This window comes from Octopus sinensis, linkage group LG17, assembly GCF_006345805.1.
Source record: "Octopus sinensis linkage group LG17, ASM634580v1, whole genome shotgun sequence".
Taxonomy (NCBI): domain Eukaryota; kingdom Metazoa; phylum Mollusca; class Cephalopoda; order Octopoda; family Octopodidae; genus Octopus; species Octopus sinensis.
In genome coordinates this window covers 43,777,766-43,796,534 of record NC_043013.1, presented here as the reverse complement: position 1 = coordinate 43,796,534, position 18,769 = coordinate 43,777,766, and the positions used below count along the sequence as shown (strand labels likewise).

At 39.5% G+C, this 18,769-nt stretch overlaps 1 long non-coding RNA gene across 1 annotated transcript; it reads right to left on the bottom strand.

Annotated features, from left to right (window-relative positions):
• Window positions 1–4,192: 4,192 nt before the first annotated feature.
• Window positions 4,193–18,375, bottom strand: LOC118766663. Its single transcript, XR_005002586.1, has 3 exons — window positions 18,365–18,375; window positions 4,742–4,752; window positions 4,193–4,327 (listed from the first exon to the last, which is right to left on the bottom strand). It is a non-coding gene; the product is annotated as an uncharacterized LOC118766663 (long non-coding RNA).
• Window positions 18,376–18,769: the final 394 nt, after the last annotated feature.

Below are 18,769 nucleotides of genomic sequence, written 5' to 3'. Positions count from 1 at the left end.
TAACACAAGTGTTGTTTTGTTTCCATTTCTATTTTCTTCCGGACAATAACCACCACATACTTTCTCGTGTATCACAGCCAGCTTTTGTTTATAGCCAAGCGGAGCGGGTTTTCTAGAATAACCATTACCTTTGTTTTTTGTATTTTATTTTTGTTTATTCATTTTTTTTTATTCTTGGTTGTTTTATTGTTAATTGAAGTCTAATGACACACCGAAACACTGCTACGAATGTTTCTCACTATTGTGTTTTTTTAAGTTTTAAATTGTTTCTGATAAAGAAATGCTTGCTTGTTTACTCCGGATGGCAATATACCAGGAAATAAAGATGGCGAGCTGGCAGAAACGTTAGCACGCCGGGCGAAATGCGTAGCCGTATATCGTCTGCCGCTACGTTCTGAGTTCAAATTCCGCCGAGGTCGACTTTGCCTTTCATACTTTCGGGGTGGATAAATTAAGTACCAGTTACGCAATGGGGTCGATATAATCGACTCAATCCGTTTGTCTGTCCTTGTTTGTCCTCTCTGTGTTTAGCCCTTTGTGGATAGTGAAGAAATAGGTATTTTGTTTGTCTTTATGTTCTGAGTTCAAATTCCGCCGAGGTCGACTGCCTTTCATCCTTTCGGGGTCGATAAATTAAGTACCAGTTACGTACTGGAGTAGATGTAATCGACTTAATCCCTTTGTCTGTCCTTGTTTGTCCCCTCTATGTTTAGCCCCTTGCGGGTAATAAAGAAATAAGAAAATAAAATGTAAATCAAGATACTGATAGTAAGGGGTCGCGTGGGTTTCAAGCTTTTGGGTAAGGGTCGCGAGTGCCGAAACGTTGGGAACCACTGTTCTGAAGAGCTGCTGCTGAAGCTGGCTCTGCTGAAGTTCAATGATTTCGTCGAGGTATTCATCATTGGCATCTGCTGTCACAACACTAAACGTGAACGGCTGTCACCCCATGCTGGACATGGTTTTCTGGTACAAGCTCATCTAAGTGCATGGCAGTTGCTTGCTTCAGCTCCCCGGTACAGAAATGTCTCAAGTTCCAGGCAAATCTTCGATCTTACTTACACAGTCGTCCTGTAGAGGAGAGTTTGCGAAGTTATCATTCTCTGTTCGTTGTTTCCATAAAGGTAGCTCTTCTTTAAACGCCTTCAGGTTTTCTTCTGCTTCAATGATGTTGACTCCACCGCCCTGCATCTGTCGATTGAGATGATTAAGTGCTTCGAAAATATCGGCCATGTACGCCAAAATGAGAATGAACTCAAAATTTTCGAAACAATCTGCCAGACAATGTTATTACTCTCGCGAAAACAGAGCTAATTCCACACGCGTAGCACAAACACGATTCAACACCTGATCAAACAAGACCCATTTTGTCAGTTTTCCTGGCTCTTTGGATTTGATAGCCTTTTATAAATGCCTCAGCCAGTTGGCATTGTATTCTCCATTGATGCTGGGGTCCTTTTGACGATAGTCAATAAACACAATGCCTTTTGAATCATAAAAAAAAAAACTGAGATCATCACCTTCCCTGCAAATGAAACGACCTTGACCTTCTTTGAAACGGTTGAGGAAGGATGCTTCCACTGCATAGATTGTCTCTTTGTCTCTGACTCAAAGTGATTAAGCCAACATTCATCTTGGTTTTCGAAGCGTTCAAGGAAACCAGCTGAATCTGCCTCAAACGTTTCCCGTGAAGTAATTAGCCTGGCGCGCTTTTGATCAGGGATCAGAAAACATGGCACCTACCGAGTATTTTTGGAAAACAGATTTAGCCGCAAATCATATGATTTCATAGTTAGTGTACAAAATACATTTTCTAATCGTCAGTGCAGGCGTAATCAAGACACATGATCGGTACACTGTATTTATTATGGTAGTTTTGACTTTAAGAGTCTCAGTGTGAGGCATTTACGTGTAGTAATGCCCTTAATATATATATTCGTTATGTCTAGTTCATTGCGCAGAATATTCTCAGCGCTCTCATGGAATATGCTAATAGCATTGGCTATTTGATTTATAGTCAATCGCCTGCTATCCATCACCATGTGGTGAACACGATCAATGTTTTCTTCGGTGGTGGCAGTAGCAGGATGTCCAGATTTTGGGTCTTCTTCTCCCCTCCCTTCCTAAGTTCTGCTGCCCATTTTTGTACCGTTGGTAAAGCTGGAGCATCATCCCGTAATACAGCAACAGTATTAGCATGAATGTCATTGGGAGCTTAAACCATTTTTCTGCAAGTAACAGAATAATACCAAATTTTACCCATTTTCAAGAGAAGGTGCTACTAGTTACTTTTGAAGTGTTCTGTGAACAGTCAAATGTTAGTTTACCTGGAAAGAAACATTGCACTTATTAATAAGAAGTGAGGCATTTACGTGTAGTAATGTCCTTAATATCAAAACAAACACACACACACACACATACACACATGTATGTATGTATTTGGCATTGTTACATAACGTCGTAAAGCTGGTCACTTTATACCCAGAACAGTGGCCTTTGACCTCCTGAAGCAATAGAAACTGGAGACAAAATTCTTTCGGTCCCAAAAACAAGGCGCGCACGCACACACACACACACACACACACACACACACACACACACACACACACACACACACACGGAAGTTTGTGTGTGTGTATCTATCTAGGTACAGAGAGGTAGTAAAAATATACCGTTAGTTTTTTTTAAATATGTTTTATTTTAGAATCCTAATAGCAAATCCTGCTGTAATGATTCTAAAATACAACAAGCTGTAAAGGACTACGTTTGATTTTTGCAGATAATAAAGGTGCGTAGATTATGAATTTTGATTGAAGAGAGAGGCCCTCGAAACAAAAAGTTTCAGGGGGCATCTAAAAGTCATGAGATGGCCCTGCATAAAATGTTACACCAGTAGAGATTGATTATAATTTAAATGTTATGAATCAACAAGAGGAAAGCAATAGGGCGAGGAAATAAACGGTCCTGTGGTACAATGTTTTGTCGTTTTTGATGAACGTTATGTGTAATTCAAGGAAGATTTGGCTGCTATCTCTAGTAGGTCGAGAGACCACGTAAAGATTTCCTATGTGCTGTTCCCATGGAGACAAACAGTCTCGACATACGGTCTCTCTGGCAATGTGGGCTGCTGAGTGGTTAAAATTACATAAATACAGTAACTTTTTTATGAATGCAAATGTCGTAACCAGCACGGAAAATTACATTAGCACTCTAGACTTTGAAATAATCTGATGAATAATTGAGAAACCAAGTTGCTGGAAGAAATTTAAAGAGATCCTTCCCCCCACCCTTCATGCATTAAATTCCGATATAATCCTAATTTACACCATCGCATTTGTAGCAATTTTCATTAAAATTTTCATTGAAAGTTTCGAAGAAACAAAAAGGTTGGAACACAATTGTGTTTGTAGGCCCAATTTATAACCACAGCTGAATAAAGCAGTTTTTTTTCTCTCTGCAACTGATACACTGGTCTTAACTGTGCACATTTGTCCATGATGTTGAATAAAAAGTGATTCAACAGCTTACAGAATATTCCGAAGATTGACGAATATTTAGATAGTTTTTGTTGTTGAAATCAAATTGACAACATCCAGTCTCTTCAAAATACTTCTAAAAGTGAAGTGGGTCTGTGCTTTAAGTGCTTAAGTGAGATATCTATCTGCTATTCTCAGAAGTTTCCGCATTTATTTATGACTGCTGAGTCATGTTGAACACTCAGAATTAAGTAAACTCCCAAATACAGTTAAACATATATTGTGCTGGTCCTTATTTTTACATACTGCAAGTCACTAATTCCTAACCTTTTCACTACCAAGGACTTCTTTCATATAAATGAGTTTTCCCAGGAACCCCAGGATATTGAAAGGTCTGTCAGCTTAACATGTCCCCCCCCCCACTACTACCTTTGCGGATCACCAGGGGTCCGCAGACTACAGGTTGGGAAACACTGCTGTAGGTTGTATGTAATTTGTTGCACTAAATGTGTGCATGTGTGTGTGTGTGTGTGTGTGTGTGTGTGTATGTAGTGGATCTAGGAGGAAGGAAGTGGATTCGATCCACCATAGCCAGATTTAAATTAAAACTTCAACAGAACTTTTCTCACGGTGGAACAATAGTTTTTCTGTGACAGCAATTTTATATTTGCCAGATGCCTTAGCTAGAACGAAATAATGTCTTTACCACTTGACCTTTCTAACCTCTTCTACTTCAACAAAAGCTAGAATAGAGATATCACAGACCACCTGCGAAAACTATTGTTTTCAACGATATGTCTATTCTTCTGGATAGCTATAAAAGCAAGAACCCCAAGCAAAAAATCAGTTAGTCACTTGGTGACAACTCAATCATTTAGTTAATAAATGACAACTCGAGTCAGAGACAGCTACCATCAGTTAGGGAGCGGAACGCTAGAATCATGATCATAAGCAAGGCAGCTACTAAAGGCAATGGTCAAATGGAGAAATGAAATTTACTATCGGCAGCTATGAGATCCAACTCCCCATACTCTCTCACTTTCACTAACTCATTTTGTCTCCTCTGCATATTGCCATATCTCTCTCTATGGTTTACTACTACAATAAGAACAGACAGGCCGAAATTAACTTTTTTACTTCGCATGCTCTAGGATTTTATCATCTGTCCGTCGATGTGACGGTAAAAATAAATATTTTCTTCACATATTCAATCACTGTTCTTTCATCTTTACATAATAGCAATCAACGAAGAAACAATCCTTACAAACTGATTACAACGCTGACATCTCATATTATTCTTTACTAATTTAATTTAATCCGTTACACGCGCGCACACACACACACACACACACACACACCACACACACACACACACACACGCACGCACGCACACACACACACACACACACATACACACACACAACACACACACACACACACACATAATCTTTTCTTGTTTCAGTCATTTTGACTGAGGCGATGCTGGAGCACAACCTTATGTGTGTGTGTGTGTGTGTGTGTGTGTGTATCCACTACATGTGTGGAAAATCGGTGTGTGTTTGTTTATGGCGTTGTTAGCTAACATCTCCTACATCGTGTTATTGGTTTTGATGAAACTTGACACATGGGTTGAACTCATGTCTAGAAACCGCGTGACATACTTAGATTGTTGAAAAATCGATAATACGGCCCCTGGAAGGGACTTTTATGTCTACCTCATATAACTAAGTTTTTTATACACCCAAGGGAAATAAACCATAGCATGTCCACAATATTTTTTAAACACCCAAGGGAAATAACCCATTTCAATATGTTCGATTACTTTGAATATTGATTTTTGGTGTGTCCTATTTCTAATTTTTGCAAACAATATCACTTTTATATTTTATTTGACACATGAGTAGAACTCATGCCTGGAAACATCGTGACATACTCAGATTGTTGAAAAAAATAATAGGGCCCCTCCAATGGATCCTTCTATCTACTACATATTACTAATATTTTATTTAAACAGCCCAAGGGAAATACCCCATACCACCTGCAGTTTTTAACGAAGCGATCACTATTTGAATCTCACGATCAGCCGAACTAATTCTGCATTTCACTACTCAGATTTGAACTGCTAAACATTATTATTGCACTTCCTTAATTTGAATCTTAAACCTTAAAGACTTCATTGATACATTTCTATACATACATACTTTTTTGAAAGCCCATTACTCCGATAATTCTGCATTTTTACAGTTACACTTTTTCCATGACAGTAGATAAATTTTTTATTCCACAACGTATTTGTAGTGGCTTCATGCAGGCATAGCGTGGATTCGATCCTCGATTGCCAAATTTCACTTAACACTTCAACAGCACTTTTCTCACGGTAAAACAATAGTTTTCCTGTGAATGACAGCATTTATACATTTCCCAGATGCCTTTGCTAAGTAGAATAATGTCTTAGCCTCTCGCCAACCTCCGACAACCTCTCTCACCAACCTCCGACAATCTTTCTCGCCAACCTCCGAAAACCTCTCTCGCCAACTTCGTTTCAGTCATTAGAATGTGGCCATGCTGGTCACCGCCTTGATGAGTTTTTAGTCGAACGAATCGATCCCAACACTTCTTTTTAAAACCTGATACTTATTTTAACGGTTTATTCTGCTGAACCGCAAAGTACGTTGTCAAACGCACACACGTGGGAAACAAACGCGCGACTCACCTCATATATATATATATATATATATATATATATATATATATATATACATATATATATATACAGACGTATATATATATATATACATATGTATATATATATATATATATATATATATATATATATATATATATATATATATATATATATATATATATATATATATATATATATATAAGAAAGCTAATAATAAAATAGAAACAGACATATATTATAAGCCACAGACTAAGCAATATCTTCCATTCAATCATGCCACCCCAGACACACCAGGATGAATATCCCCTTCAATCTAGCAAAAAGGATATGCACTATAGTCTCTAACGCAAAAACCAGAGACACACGACTACAAGAACTAAAGATACCCTTATCACCAGGAACTATCCACCTTCACTTATTGACAAGTGCATTCAACGTGCCCTTCAACTTAACATCAAGGAACTGAGACATCCCAATCAAAGAAAAACTTACAACCAAAAGCCTTACCATACATCTCCACACACAACCCTCTCAATAACGAAGCCTTCGGCACCTCCTCCACAACATACCCCTCCTAAAAAAAGACCACAGAATGAACACAATCCTCCAAACACACACGATCATAAAAAGCAAGAGACAGCCTAAATCCATGAAAAGTCTCCTAACAGAAGCCCGAATTCACTCTCAACACAGAAGCCGACAGTAAAAAAATGTGGAAGACCCAATTGCGGGAATTCACTCTTCAACACAGAAGCCGACAGTAAAAAAATGTGGAAGACCCAATTGCGGGATATGCGACTATCTAATTGAGGGATCAGAGTTCTCCTTCAAACAGGGACAACGGTTTACAGTGAAAAGCAACTTCACATGTGCTTCGGAGAACCTAATATACTCACTAACGCCCGGGGTGTCAAGAGCAGTACATAGGCCAAACAAAAAATAGTTTGCGTAAACGAATGGCGCCTGCACAGATCCCAGATAAAAATTCCCCAAAACAGAAAAATAGCTTTTAGCCAACACATAGATACTTGCGCCAACAAAAAAACACCAAGCTTCAGGATTTCCCCCTCTACCAATTTAGGGACGATACAACCTCGAGACAACGAATAAGTAAAGAAACTCTCTTTATTACAAAATACAGGCCACTTCTTAAACGGGTCTACGACAAACAATTAATATACCTCAACTTTAGAATAAAAGAAATATACACACACAAATATTACATTCCAAAGAATCCATTACTAATCAGCCCCAATCACAGCTATACTCCATAACATGCCCTTCAAGTCATACAACACCTCACTACTTTCACCCTTCATATCTCACCCTTCTCTGTTTTTTCTCTTCTTCCTCTTCTTCTTCATCATATCATTATCATCATCATCGTCGTCATCATCATCACCACCATCATCATCATATCATCTTCCTTCTTTTCTTCTCTTCTTCTTCTTCTTCTTCTTTCTTCTTCTTCTTCTTCTTCTTTTCTTCCTCTTCTTCTTCTTCTTCATCATTCATCAACATCGTCTTCTTCTTCTTTTCTTCTTCTTCTTCTTCTTCTCTTCTTCTTCTTATTCCTCTACTTTTCTCCACCTTTACCCCTTAACTTTGTCACTAATGTTTTTTAGTATAACACCTACGCAAATTCCATAAACAAGCCTTTCAATAGAAATATTCTCCTGAATTGAACTGCGACTGCTAGCCGCCACTGACCATTCAAAATACGACCATCAGGGCACTCCCAGATTTTCCCACCCCCATCAGCCTTCTTCTTCTTCTACTCTACCAAGAACTCACAACGACCTCGAACACACAAGTGCAAACAAGGGAGTCAGAGAAAGGCAGAATGCCACTTATATCTGAACACTACTATAGAAATATTCCATTAAAAAAACTTTTCTTCTAATTTTTCTAAATTTAATTATTTAATCGTTACAGTTGAAAAGGTCTCAAAATGACCGAAACCGGTACTGAAATGTTCACTATAAAATTATTTTAGCATTTTATATTTTTGACTTGTTTTTTCATATATATATATATATATATACTATATATATTATATATATTATATATATATATATATATATATATATATATATATATATATATATAGATATATATATATATATATATATATATATATATTCTTTTATTTGTTTCAGTCTTTGACTGCGGCCATGCTGGAACAATCGCCTTTAGTCGAACAAATTGACCCTTGTCTTTGTAAGCCTAGTACTTATTTTATCTGTCTTTTTGGCCGAACCGCTAGGTTACGGGGACGTAAACGCACCAGCATCAATTGTCAAGCAATGTTGGACACACACATACACACACACACACACACACACACACACACACACACATACATACATATATACGCTTCTTTCAGTTTCCGGCCCAAGAATGTTTGAATGTTTAGGTATCGAGTACCGAGCGAACTTTTGAATAGCCTGTTTCTATGCTACTCAGTACAATTCGGATTTGATTCATCAAATCACTTGAAAACCAGCTGATACTAAAGCAACCAATCCTGTATACCACGAGGCAAGTCCTGTTGTTTTAGTTTGTTTTAGTCGCTACTCGGGTTTTGTTGTACCCCCGTTAGTAGCTGACTCCATGACCCTATATAAATTCCTATTGTATGATATTATTTGTTCCTACCCACATACAGATGGTGACTGGCAGGAATTAATTTCGCTGATTAATCGTCAATATTAATTGTGACTTTGCGAGTTAGTATCTGTGTCACTTTTATAAACCCCGTGAGTCAGATTGGTTGTTCTAGCGCATCCCTCCTTTACCATCCTTCGGGGGCAACGCCTTTTCTATTTTGTCTGCTGGGACCATGAGGCACTCTGAATAACAGGAAATTGTACGTTCCACTCCTTAATGTAAAGTTAATACCAATATTTTGAAACATACATATATATATATTATATTATATATATATATATATATATATATATATATAATATATATATATATATATATATATATATATATATATATAAATGCACAGGCGTGGCTGTGTGGGGGCACAGGCGTGGCTGTTTGGAGGCGCAGGCGTGGCTGTGTGGGGGCGCAGGCGTGGCTGTTTGGAGGCGTAGACGAGGTGTGGTAGAGGCCCAGACGTGGCTGTGTGATAAGAAGCTTGCTTCACAACCACATGGTTCCCGGTTTAGTCCCACCGCGTTTTTACCTTCGGCAAGTGTCCTCTACTATAGCCTAGAGTCGACCAAAGCCTTGTGAGTGGATTTAATAAACGGAAACTGACAGAACGCCGTCGTAAATGTGTGTGTGTGTGTGTGTGTGTGTGTGTGTGTGTGTGTGTTGTGTGTGTGTGTGTGTGTGTGTGTGTGTGTGTGTGCGTGTGTTAACTTAGAAACCAGTTAAAAATATTACAATAAATTTTATTAATATAATAGTAATTATAATCCTTTCTACTATAGGCATAAGGCCCGAAATTTTGGTGGAGGGACTAAGTGGATTACACCGACCCCAATGCTCTACAGGTACTTACTTTATAAATCTCGAAAGGGATGGAAAGTAAAGTCGACCGCGGCGGAATCTGAACTTAGAACGTAAAGACAGATGAAATACTGCGGAGCATTTTGTTCGGTCAGCATTTCTACTCGCTCACGCACTTAATAGTAAAGATATTTCCAAATTTTGGCAAAAAGGCCAGTGATCTTGTTAAATTTAACAAAATCCAAGGCCTGTAATTTTAGGGGTGGGGTTAAGTTTATTGATTAAATATTGGTAAAGTACTGGAATCGATTTGTTCGACTAAACCCGTCAAGATGGTGCTCCAGTATGGCTACAAACAGTTGGAATACTGAAACTGGTAAAAGAAAACGACAACCAGCATCCTGGTACTCCGTTGCATTGGCCATTCGCATTCTAAGAGAAATTGCATCCTAAAGATAAACTAGATAGCCATGGTAATATGGATAAGCAACAGAAACATTAACAGAATATTGAACATGCATTTTTTTCAGTGGAAAACGGAGGGCGTGGGGTGGGATGCACCTTCGGAAATCCTCCGGCCCCGATTTCACCAGAATTTTTTTTTCAACGTTTTTTTTTTTTTTATGTTATCATCTTAGTTGACCTCCTAATATACCTATTTCTTTATTACCCACAAGGGGCTAAACATAGAGGGGACAAACAAGGACAGACATAGGTATTAAGTCGATTACATCGACCCCAGTGCGTAACTGGTTCTTTAATTTATCGACCCCGAAAGGATGAAAGGCAAAGTCGACCTCGGCGGAATTTGAACTCAGAACGTAACGGCAGACGAAATACCTATTTGTTTACTACCCACAAGGGGCTAAACATAGAGGGGACAAACAAGGACAGACATAGGTATTAAGTCGATTACATCGACCCCAGTGCGTAACTGGTACTTTAATTTATCGACACCGAAAGGATGAAAGGCAAAGTCGACCTCGGCGGAATTTGAACTCAGAACGTAACGGCAGACGAAATACCGCAAAGCACTTCGCCCGGCGTGCTAACGTTTCTGCCAGCTCGCCGCCTTTATATACCGCAAATGCATTTTTTTCTGTGGGAAACAGAGGAGCGTTTTTTTTTTGTTATCTTAATTGATCTTATAATATAAAGTAAATGAATTTTTGCCATAGATTAATCGATAAAACAAAATTTTGCAGCACATTTTGGGTACAGGGAAGTAATTTACAAAGATTTTAATGAAACATATCAAACTAACTGGCCTTAAAATTTAAAATTTGAAAATAATTAACTTACCTTATGCAGTTAGAGGGCAGTCCTGTATATCTTCTGTCTCCGGATTTGTGCTGGAATCAATTCTTTACTAGCGAGGGGTGTATATAATTTTGCTGCCTCAATAAAAAATTGGTGCAGCAATTTTTTTTTTTTCAATAGCAGAGATAAGTAAATACCTGGCCAGGTACTGGTGTAGACAGTTTGAACGAATATCCAGCCTTTTTATCCATCCTTTTAAATCTCGCCCAAAAACGTTCAATGTTTTGTGTGCGTATGTGTGCATCTGTGGTGTCCAGCACAAATCCTGTTTACTATTACTGGACAGTATTTTTGTGACGTATATAATATATACTCAGAAAAAATGCATTTGCGATATATTAGGAGGTCAAGAAAGATGAGACCATAAAAAAAAAACGTTGAAAAAATAATTCCGGTGAAATCGGGGTCGGAGGATTTCCAAGGGTACATCCCACCCCACCCCTCCGTTTTCCGCGGAAAGAATGCCTTTCCGACAGCTTGCGAGGTCAACTAAGACGATTGCACCCCCAAAAACCGCGAGAAAAATTATTTTGTACCGAAATCGAGTCTGGTGGGAAACTATAAATTTACCATTTTTTAAAGTCTGGTGTTTATTCTATCGGTATCTTTGTCGGTCAGACGAGAGAGCAAACGCCTCAGGTTACTCAAGTGATCATTGGCGTCTTGCCCACTGATGAGCATATCGTTTTGGAAGACGGCAACTCCAGGCTGATCACTGGTTAGGATCTCCACGATCTCCTGGTAGTAACCAGGCGCTGACTTGATTCCAAATGGGAGTCGTTGCTGCAGGAGTACTCCCCGGTGAGTGCTGAGGGCTAGCCTTCGTTGACTCTCTGGTACCAGCTTGTTCTGGTTGTAGGCATCAGCAAGGTCAATCTTCATGTAACCGCATCCACCTCCTAGCTTCTGCATCAGTTCCTCTGAGAACGGCATTGGATGACGGTGTCCCTCTAGTTGACCGTTGATACAGAGTAGTCGCTATTGATCCGAAACATGAGCTTCGGGGTGCCCGGACTATGTGCCTTCTGAATCGGTACCACTGGTGTTCCATATTCGTTGAACTGGACTTGCTTCAAGACACCTTTGGCGATGCTTCCTTCGTAACCTTTGACCATGTCATCACGAAGAGCGAACGGAACCGGTTGTGCCTTGTGAAAAACTGGCTTCGCATTAGTCTTGAACTTTACTTCCAGTTTGAAATCTTTAAGGCAGGGAAGTATAAGGCTTGTTAGAGGTCTTAGGATGCGATGTTCTTGCACCCACACTCTTGTCTTGACTCTCTGTGCATCTCAGCCCAAGAGCATTGTCTACAGAGATTCCCAGTGTCTGGATAGCGTTTCGTCCCAGCAAGTTCGGGTCAGGGATCTCAGTGACTATGTAAGGAGTTGAGCTTTGTTTATCAGTCATTGGATCCTTGATTTGGTCCATAAAAGTTCCTTGCACGGGCAGGTCGTGCTTGCTGGTAGACTCGTAACGAAGTCTGATACAATCCAGCTTCAGTTTTCCTAGTTGTTTCCAGACCAGCAAAGAAACGAAATTTCCCGTAATTGCAGTGTCCAGTTCCATCGTGAACTGTCAGTTCTGGATTGTGATTGGCACAACTAACCTAGAAGTATCGTCGGGAACTTCATCGAAGATTATTTTGACAAGCTCTGCTTTCGTGATTCTCTTGACGGAAGGTTGGGGACGATGTTTCCGTTGCTGTCCTTGCTTCTTCTTACAGCTTCCAAATGTCCTTTCTTGTCACAAAAATGGCATTGACTTCTTTGCAGGGGCAGTCTGTCACTTTATGGGCCTTTCCACATCTGTAATACTTCAACTCAGGATCTGTGGAATTAGTACTGCTGGTGGGTTATTCGTTGACCCTTGTTCTGTCTCTGCTTGTCCTCGTTGACAGGACTGGTCTTCGAACCGTAAGCAGTTTCCTTGGCAACCATCGCCGGGTCTTCGGTCTCAATCGCAACTTGGACAGCACGGGCAAGTCTAGCACTGTGTCCTTGATCTCGAAAAGAGTCTTCAAAACAGCTTCATTGTTGACAGAACATATGAATCTCTGTCTAAGAGCTTCATCTTCAGGGTCTGTGATCGAAAGAAAGTCATAGGCAGCAGCGTCTTGACGTATAAACGCTGCCATCCCCTTAAGAGTTTCGCCTGGCTTTCGTTGCATGTCACTCCAGATCTTGAAACGTTCTCGCACAATGAAACGTTTTGGGTCGAATTGTTCTTTCATAAAGTTGACAATTTCCTCCATCGTCAGCTCGTTAATATCTTTGGGATGCACCCTTGAAAATCCTCCGACCCCGATTTCACCGGAATTATTTTTTCAACGTTTTTTTTTTTTTATGGTCTCATCTTTCTTGACCTCCTAATATAACGCAAATGCATTTTTTCTGAGTATATATCATATACGTCACAAAAACACTGTCCAGTAATTAGCTAGATTCGCCAGTTGTTTATAGATGGTAGCGGTTTGATTCGTCAAGAAAACCTGAGCCTTGCGCTGGTCAAGCACGGCGTTAGTTACAACAAAAGTGCGGAGTCTTGACTAGTAATCAGGTCACAGTTCTGATGTTGAATCAAATGCAGCAAATGGTGGGATAGTAGTTGAAGAGTGGAGGCGCAATGGCCCAGTGGTTAGGGCAGCGGACTCGCGGTCATAGGATCGCGGTTTCGATTCCCAGACCGGGCGTTGTGAGTGTTTTGAGCGAAAACACCTAAAGCTCCACGAGGCTCCGCAGGGGATGGTGGGGATCCCTGCTGTACTCTTTCACCACAACTTTCTCTCACTCTTACTTCCTGTTCTGTTGACCTGTATTTCAAGGGCTGGCCTTCTCACTCTCGTGTCATGCTGTCCCCGGCCGTTCTCCTTTGAAGATCCCCGAGAACTACGTTAAGGGTACACGTGTCTGTGGAGTGCTCAGCCATACACGCTAATTTCACGAGCAGGCTGTTCCGTTGATTCGGATCAACCGGAACCCTCGTCGTCGTAACCGACGGAGTGCTTCCATCCCAGTAGTTGAAGAAGTTGAAAGACAGGAACTTGGACTGGAATACTTTTCAGAAATTTGAACTTGAATCAGCCTTCTCAAAGCTTCCATATCTTCTCTGCTGCAGCGCCTGTACCTCCATTTGTTCCCTCTGGAGTCAAAATTGTTGAGGGAACAACTTTCTCAGCTCGCCGCTTTGTTCCGCCATTGTTGTCAAGGTAAAAATAGTTTACAGTAACATAAAGTATTATATTCCGCAAAACTCTTGACAAAGCAACAATGTAACTGATACTAGAAATAGAGAAGCTTACGTGCAAAACTGGTTGTTTACCTTTCAAATGATTATTATCAACATCAAGGTAAAAAGTTCAATCGGCAAGGATAGTCTTTCTTATCCTATCGGCGACACCAATTTGTCACGCTTCTCTCATTCACCTGCAAAGAAGAACACTGTGATACACTAGTTAGGTTTATTACCTGCCTCTCGAACAGTATATAACAAGGAAAGACGTCCCCCTACAAGCTCTGCTTATATAGCGGTAAGCCATTAGAACATTCTAGAGAGTTCTACAACTTTCCATTCGATTCCATTGGACAAATTCGCATGCCAGCAATTTCTATTGGATAGATTTAGATGCTAGCAATCTTCACAACACTATTAACGCTTTATTTATTGATTTATGGGGGAAATGAATTGCATGTCAATGACTACCATACATAACTACACCAATACACCAAATATGAAATCAAATGGAACAAAAAGAAATTGGAAAGTGGCAGCCAAACAGAAAAGATCCTATGTTCAATGTTTGTTGGTGATTGGGGTGTTATGGTGTTATGTATTTTCGAATCCTAATTTAAAGATGTAGGGGTCTATATTTGAATTTATTGTTAAGATAGAGAGGTTATGTACCTTCAGCCATTTGAGTCTGACGAGTCGCTTACGCTGCTAAACGCTTTATAGGTGCGAAAACAATGGTCACTATCTCATCGGTCATAACATTTAACTACCTAAAACAAACAAAAACAAAACAAAAATAATTATTGCTCTAATGCCTTTTCGGATATATGAGCTACTGACGATGTGTGTGTGTGTGTGTGTGTGTGTGTGTGTGTGTGTGTGTGTGTGTGTGTATTATGTTTCAGTCATTGGACTGAGGCCATGCTGGGGCACCGCCTTGAAAAGTTTAGTCGAACAATCCAACTAGAGTATATATTTAAAAAAAATTAGTACTTAATCTATCGGCTTCTTTTTTTATAGAACCGCTAGGTTTTAGGGACGTAAACAAACCAACGCTCGTTATCAAGCGATGGTGGTGGACAAACATACACAAACACACACGCACACACACACATTATATATATATATATATATATATATAGATAGATAGATAGATAGAGAGAGAGAGAGAGAGAGAAGAGAGAGAGAGGAGAGAGAGAAAGAGAGGAGAGAGGAGAGAGAGAGAGAGAGGAGAGAGAGAGAGAGAGAGAGAGAGGAGAGGAGAGAGAGAAGAGAGAGAATTCCTTACTCGCGATTCATGTTTCACGTCATCGCGATCGTCAGACAAGAACTTCAATAACTTGATAGAGCATGTCTTTTCTGTTACACCCATTAGTGCGAGCATGTTCTTTTGTGTTCTAGATTAATTTGCGCGTTGCTTGTATTTGATTGGTTTATAAATTTTAAGAAGGCTCAGATCTTCGTCTTCCTAAATTGGTTGTTTTACGTCTTTTTTTTTTAAGCAATATCTTTATTGCCGGGAAATCTATGGTCACGAAGCATATATCCTGTCACTCAAAGTAGGGAAGCTCTTATTTACTACTCACTGGTCATGCTTTCTTTCTAGATTTAATTGTTTATATGGTAATTACTTGTTCGTTAACTTGTACAGGAAGTTATTTTATGGTTCGTTGACGAAGATTACTCGTGAACTTTCCGTAGTAAATCTTGTTACAGTTCGTTGGCCATATTGCTTTTTGTTTGTAGAGTTACTTGTTTTCATTTATTTCTTTAGTTCTTTCTTTATTTATTTATTGAAGATAACTTATTCATCAAACGTGCAGGGAATTTTTTCATGGTTCGTTGGTCATTTATTCTGTAGATTGTTTTCATGGTTAAACGGTCTTTAATAGGTTGTTTTACGGTAGATGATAATCTACTGCTTCTATTTAAGAGATTTTTTTATGTTGTTGACAAATTTCTGTCATATAGGGGAAATTTTTTAATTTTCTTGGATCTTTTCGGTTTGAACGGCAGTTTTTTCTAGCGGTGTCATATGAAATTGTCACCCATAATTATGACCCTAGTATCGATCTATTGCATTTCAATCTGTTTTAGGATTAGGGTTAGGGGTGGGGGGAAGGGTATCTTTTTTTCTTCAGAAATATAAATAAACCCAATCTGTTTCTTAAACGAGGGACATATTCATACGGCACAGAATGTTTTTTTTACTTCAATAGACGTCAGTAATTGGTTGAAATTGCAGAAATTGAAGAAAAAAAACAACAAATATCTTACAAACTATAGAATTTTCTCAATAAAGGCAAGAGAACCAGTATACGAAGTTTAAAAGTGTGTTGTAACGTGGAGATTATTTTTAAAAACTGCCGTTCAAACCGAAAAGATCCATTTTCTTTTTATCCGTATCTTTTACCTGTTTCAGCATTTGGGCTGCGGCCACGCGGAGGCACCACCTGGAACAGTTTTAGCCGAATAGATCGAGCCCAGTACTTGTTTGTAAGTCTAGTACTTACTCTATCGGTCTTTTTTACCAATTGGCTCAGTGACGGGGATGTAAACAAACAAATACCAGTTCTCAAGCGGCTGGCGGGGACAAACACAAATCCTTTCTACTATAGATACAAGGCCTGAAATTTTAGGACAGAGGGATAGCAATTTCAGGGAAAGAGAAAGTCGATTACATCGACACCATTTCTCAACTGGTACTTATTTTATCGATCCCAAAAGGATGAAAGGCAAAGCTGACCTAAGCGGAATCTGAACTCTGAACACAAGGACAGACGAAATGCCACTAACATTAGTATGCTAAGCACGCTAATGATTCTGCCAGCTCGTCGCCTTAATAATAATAATAATGATAATAATAATAATAATAATAATAATAATAATAATAATAATAATAATAATAATAATAATAATAAATGCCCTGATGCAGTACCAGGCAGTGGCTCTCATGGCTTCTGATCTTAACTGATTGGAAGTGTTATCATGTACATTGTTTTGTCTTGCTCAATACCACAGATTTGCTTGTCAGTTGTTTGGCCTTAACCAGTTGAGCATGTCCCTTAGTGGCTGACGATATGTGCATCTCTGATCACGAGCAGAAGTAGTGGGGGAGCATCATGGCCATGTGTTGAGAGGGATTCTTTGGGGTTTGAATAATTCACCTCTGGAAACATAGGTGTTTCGTTCAACATCCTAAAGCAACCCTTATTCAGGGACCTTTTGAGCAGGATGGGCTACTCAACCTGAAGAAAATTCTAACTGGGCTCCACCTGCAAGGTCATGTGCTGTTTATCTTGATATGAGATCACAAGTGTGTCGCGCAATATGGTTGTGATGCATGTGCCTGTGTACCTTTATCAGACGGGTAGTCCATGATGGGTATATTGGGCTTCGTATATTTTACCCCAGTGTCACTTTGATGGCATGAACTGCTCTCTCACTCAATAATAATAATAATAATAATAATAATGATAATAATAATCCTTTCTTATTTTACCAGCAACTAAGAAGTGAGGAAATCAATTACATTGATTCTAGTGTTCAACTGGTATTTATTCTTATTGCCTCTAAAAGGATGAAAGACAGTCAACCTTCGTGGAATTTGAACTCAGAACATAAAAATGAATTAAATTCTGCTAAGCAATTTGTCCAGCGTGCTAACAATTCTGTCATCTCACTGTGTGAACAACAACAATAACAACAATAACAATAACAGTAACAGATAAAGAGGAGAGATAAGATGAATGATAAACCATGAAATTTAAAGAAATATTTGCAAGACTCAAAACATTCTGATTTGGTGCTTAAGTAGTCTCTGGAAGCTCTTATAGCATGTAATGTAGTGGCTTGCATTGTTCCATTATTACGTGGTCTGTGAAAGCACATGGTGTAGTGGTTAGGCTGTTGTATTTATGATCGCTAGTTCGTGGGTTCAATTCCTAGACCAGGCAGAGTGTTGTTTTCTTGAGCAAAACACTTCATTTCATGTTGCTCCAAACCCCTTTTGATCAAGGGGGAGTGTTGGCCTGCTTGCCTAACCAGCAGGGTGGCATCGTTTGATGGCTAAAACAGTGAAAAACGCATTGTGACCAACAATGTATAACAGCATCTGATAGTCTGGTCGGTCACATAATCACATGATTATAAAATCTACTGAAGCCCAAGCCTTAGGGAAGCACCAATGCACAGTTAGTCACTATCAAGCTGAGTGCCAGTTGCGAGTGACGGCACCACATTGAGCCATACTCCTGTGTAAGGATCAGAGGCTGAGGGGAAACATACCAAACCGTGTTGGTCAAGTCAGTGCAACTGTCCTGCCATCATAGTGCTGGCTGCCTTCAACACCACGCCACCCTTAACAAGATCATAAAGCAGGGCCTAGACATTACACACTTCCCTTCCCAGCTCAAGCCAGTGGGGCTAAACCAAGTGGATGGTAAAAAAGCCAGATAGTATGACAATTTTCCTGTTCCATGGCAGTAGGTCCCTCTCCTGGGATACCACATGCTGTGACACTTTCTCCAGTGACAACTGGGTGTTGTTAACCACCAGCCCTGAATCTGCTGCTCATTAGGCCGAGAAAAACAAACTA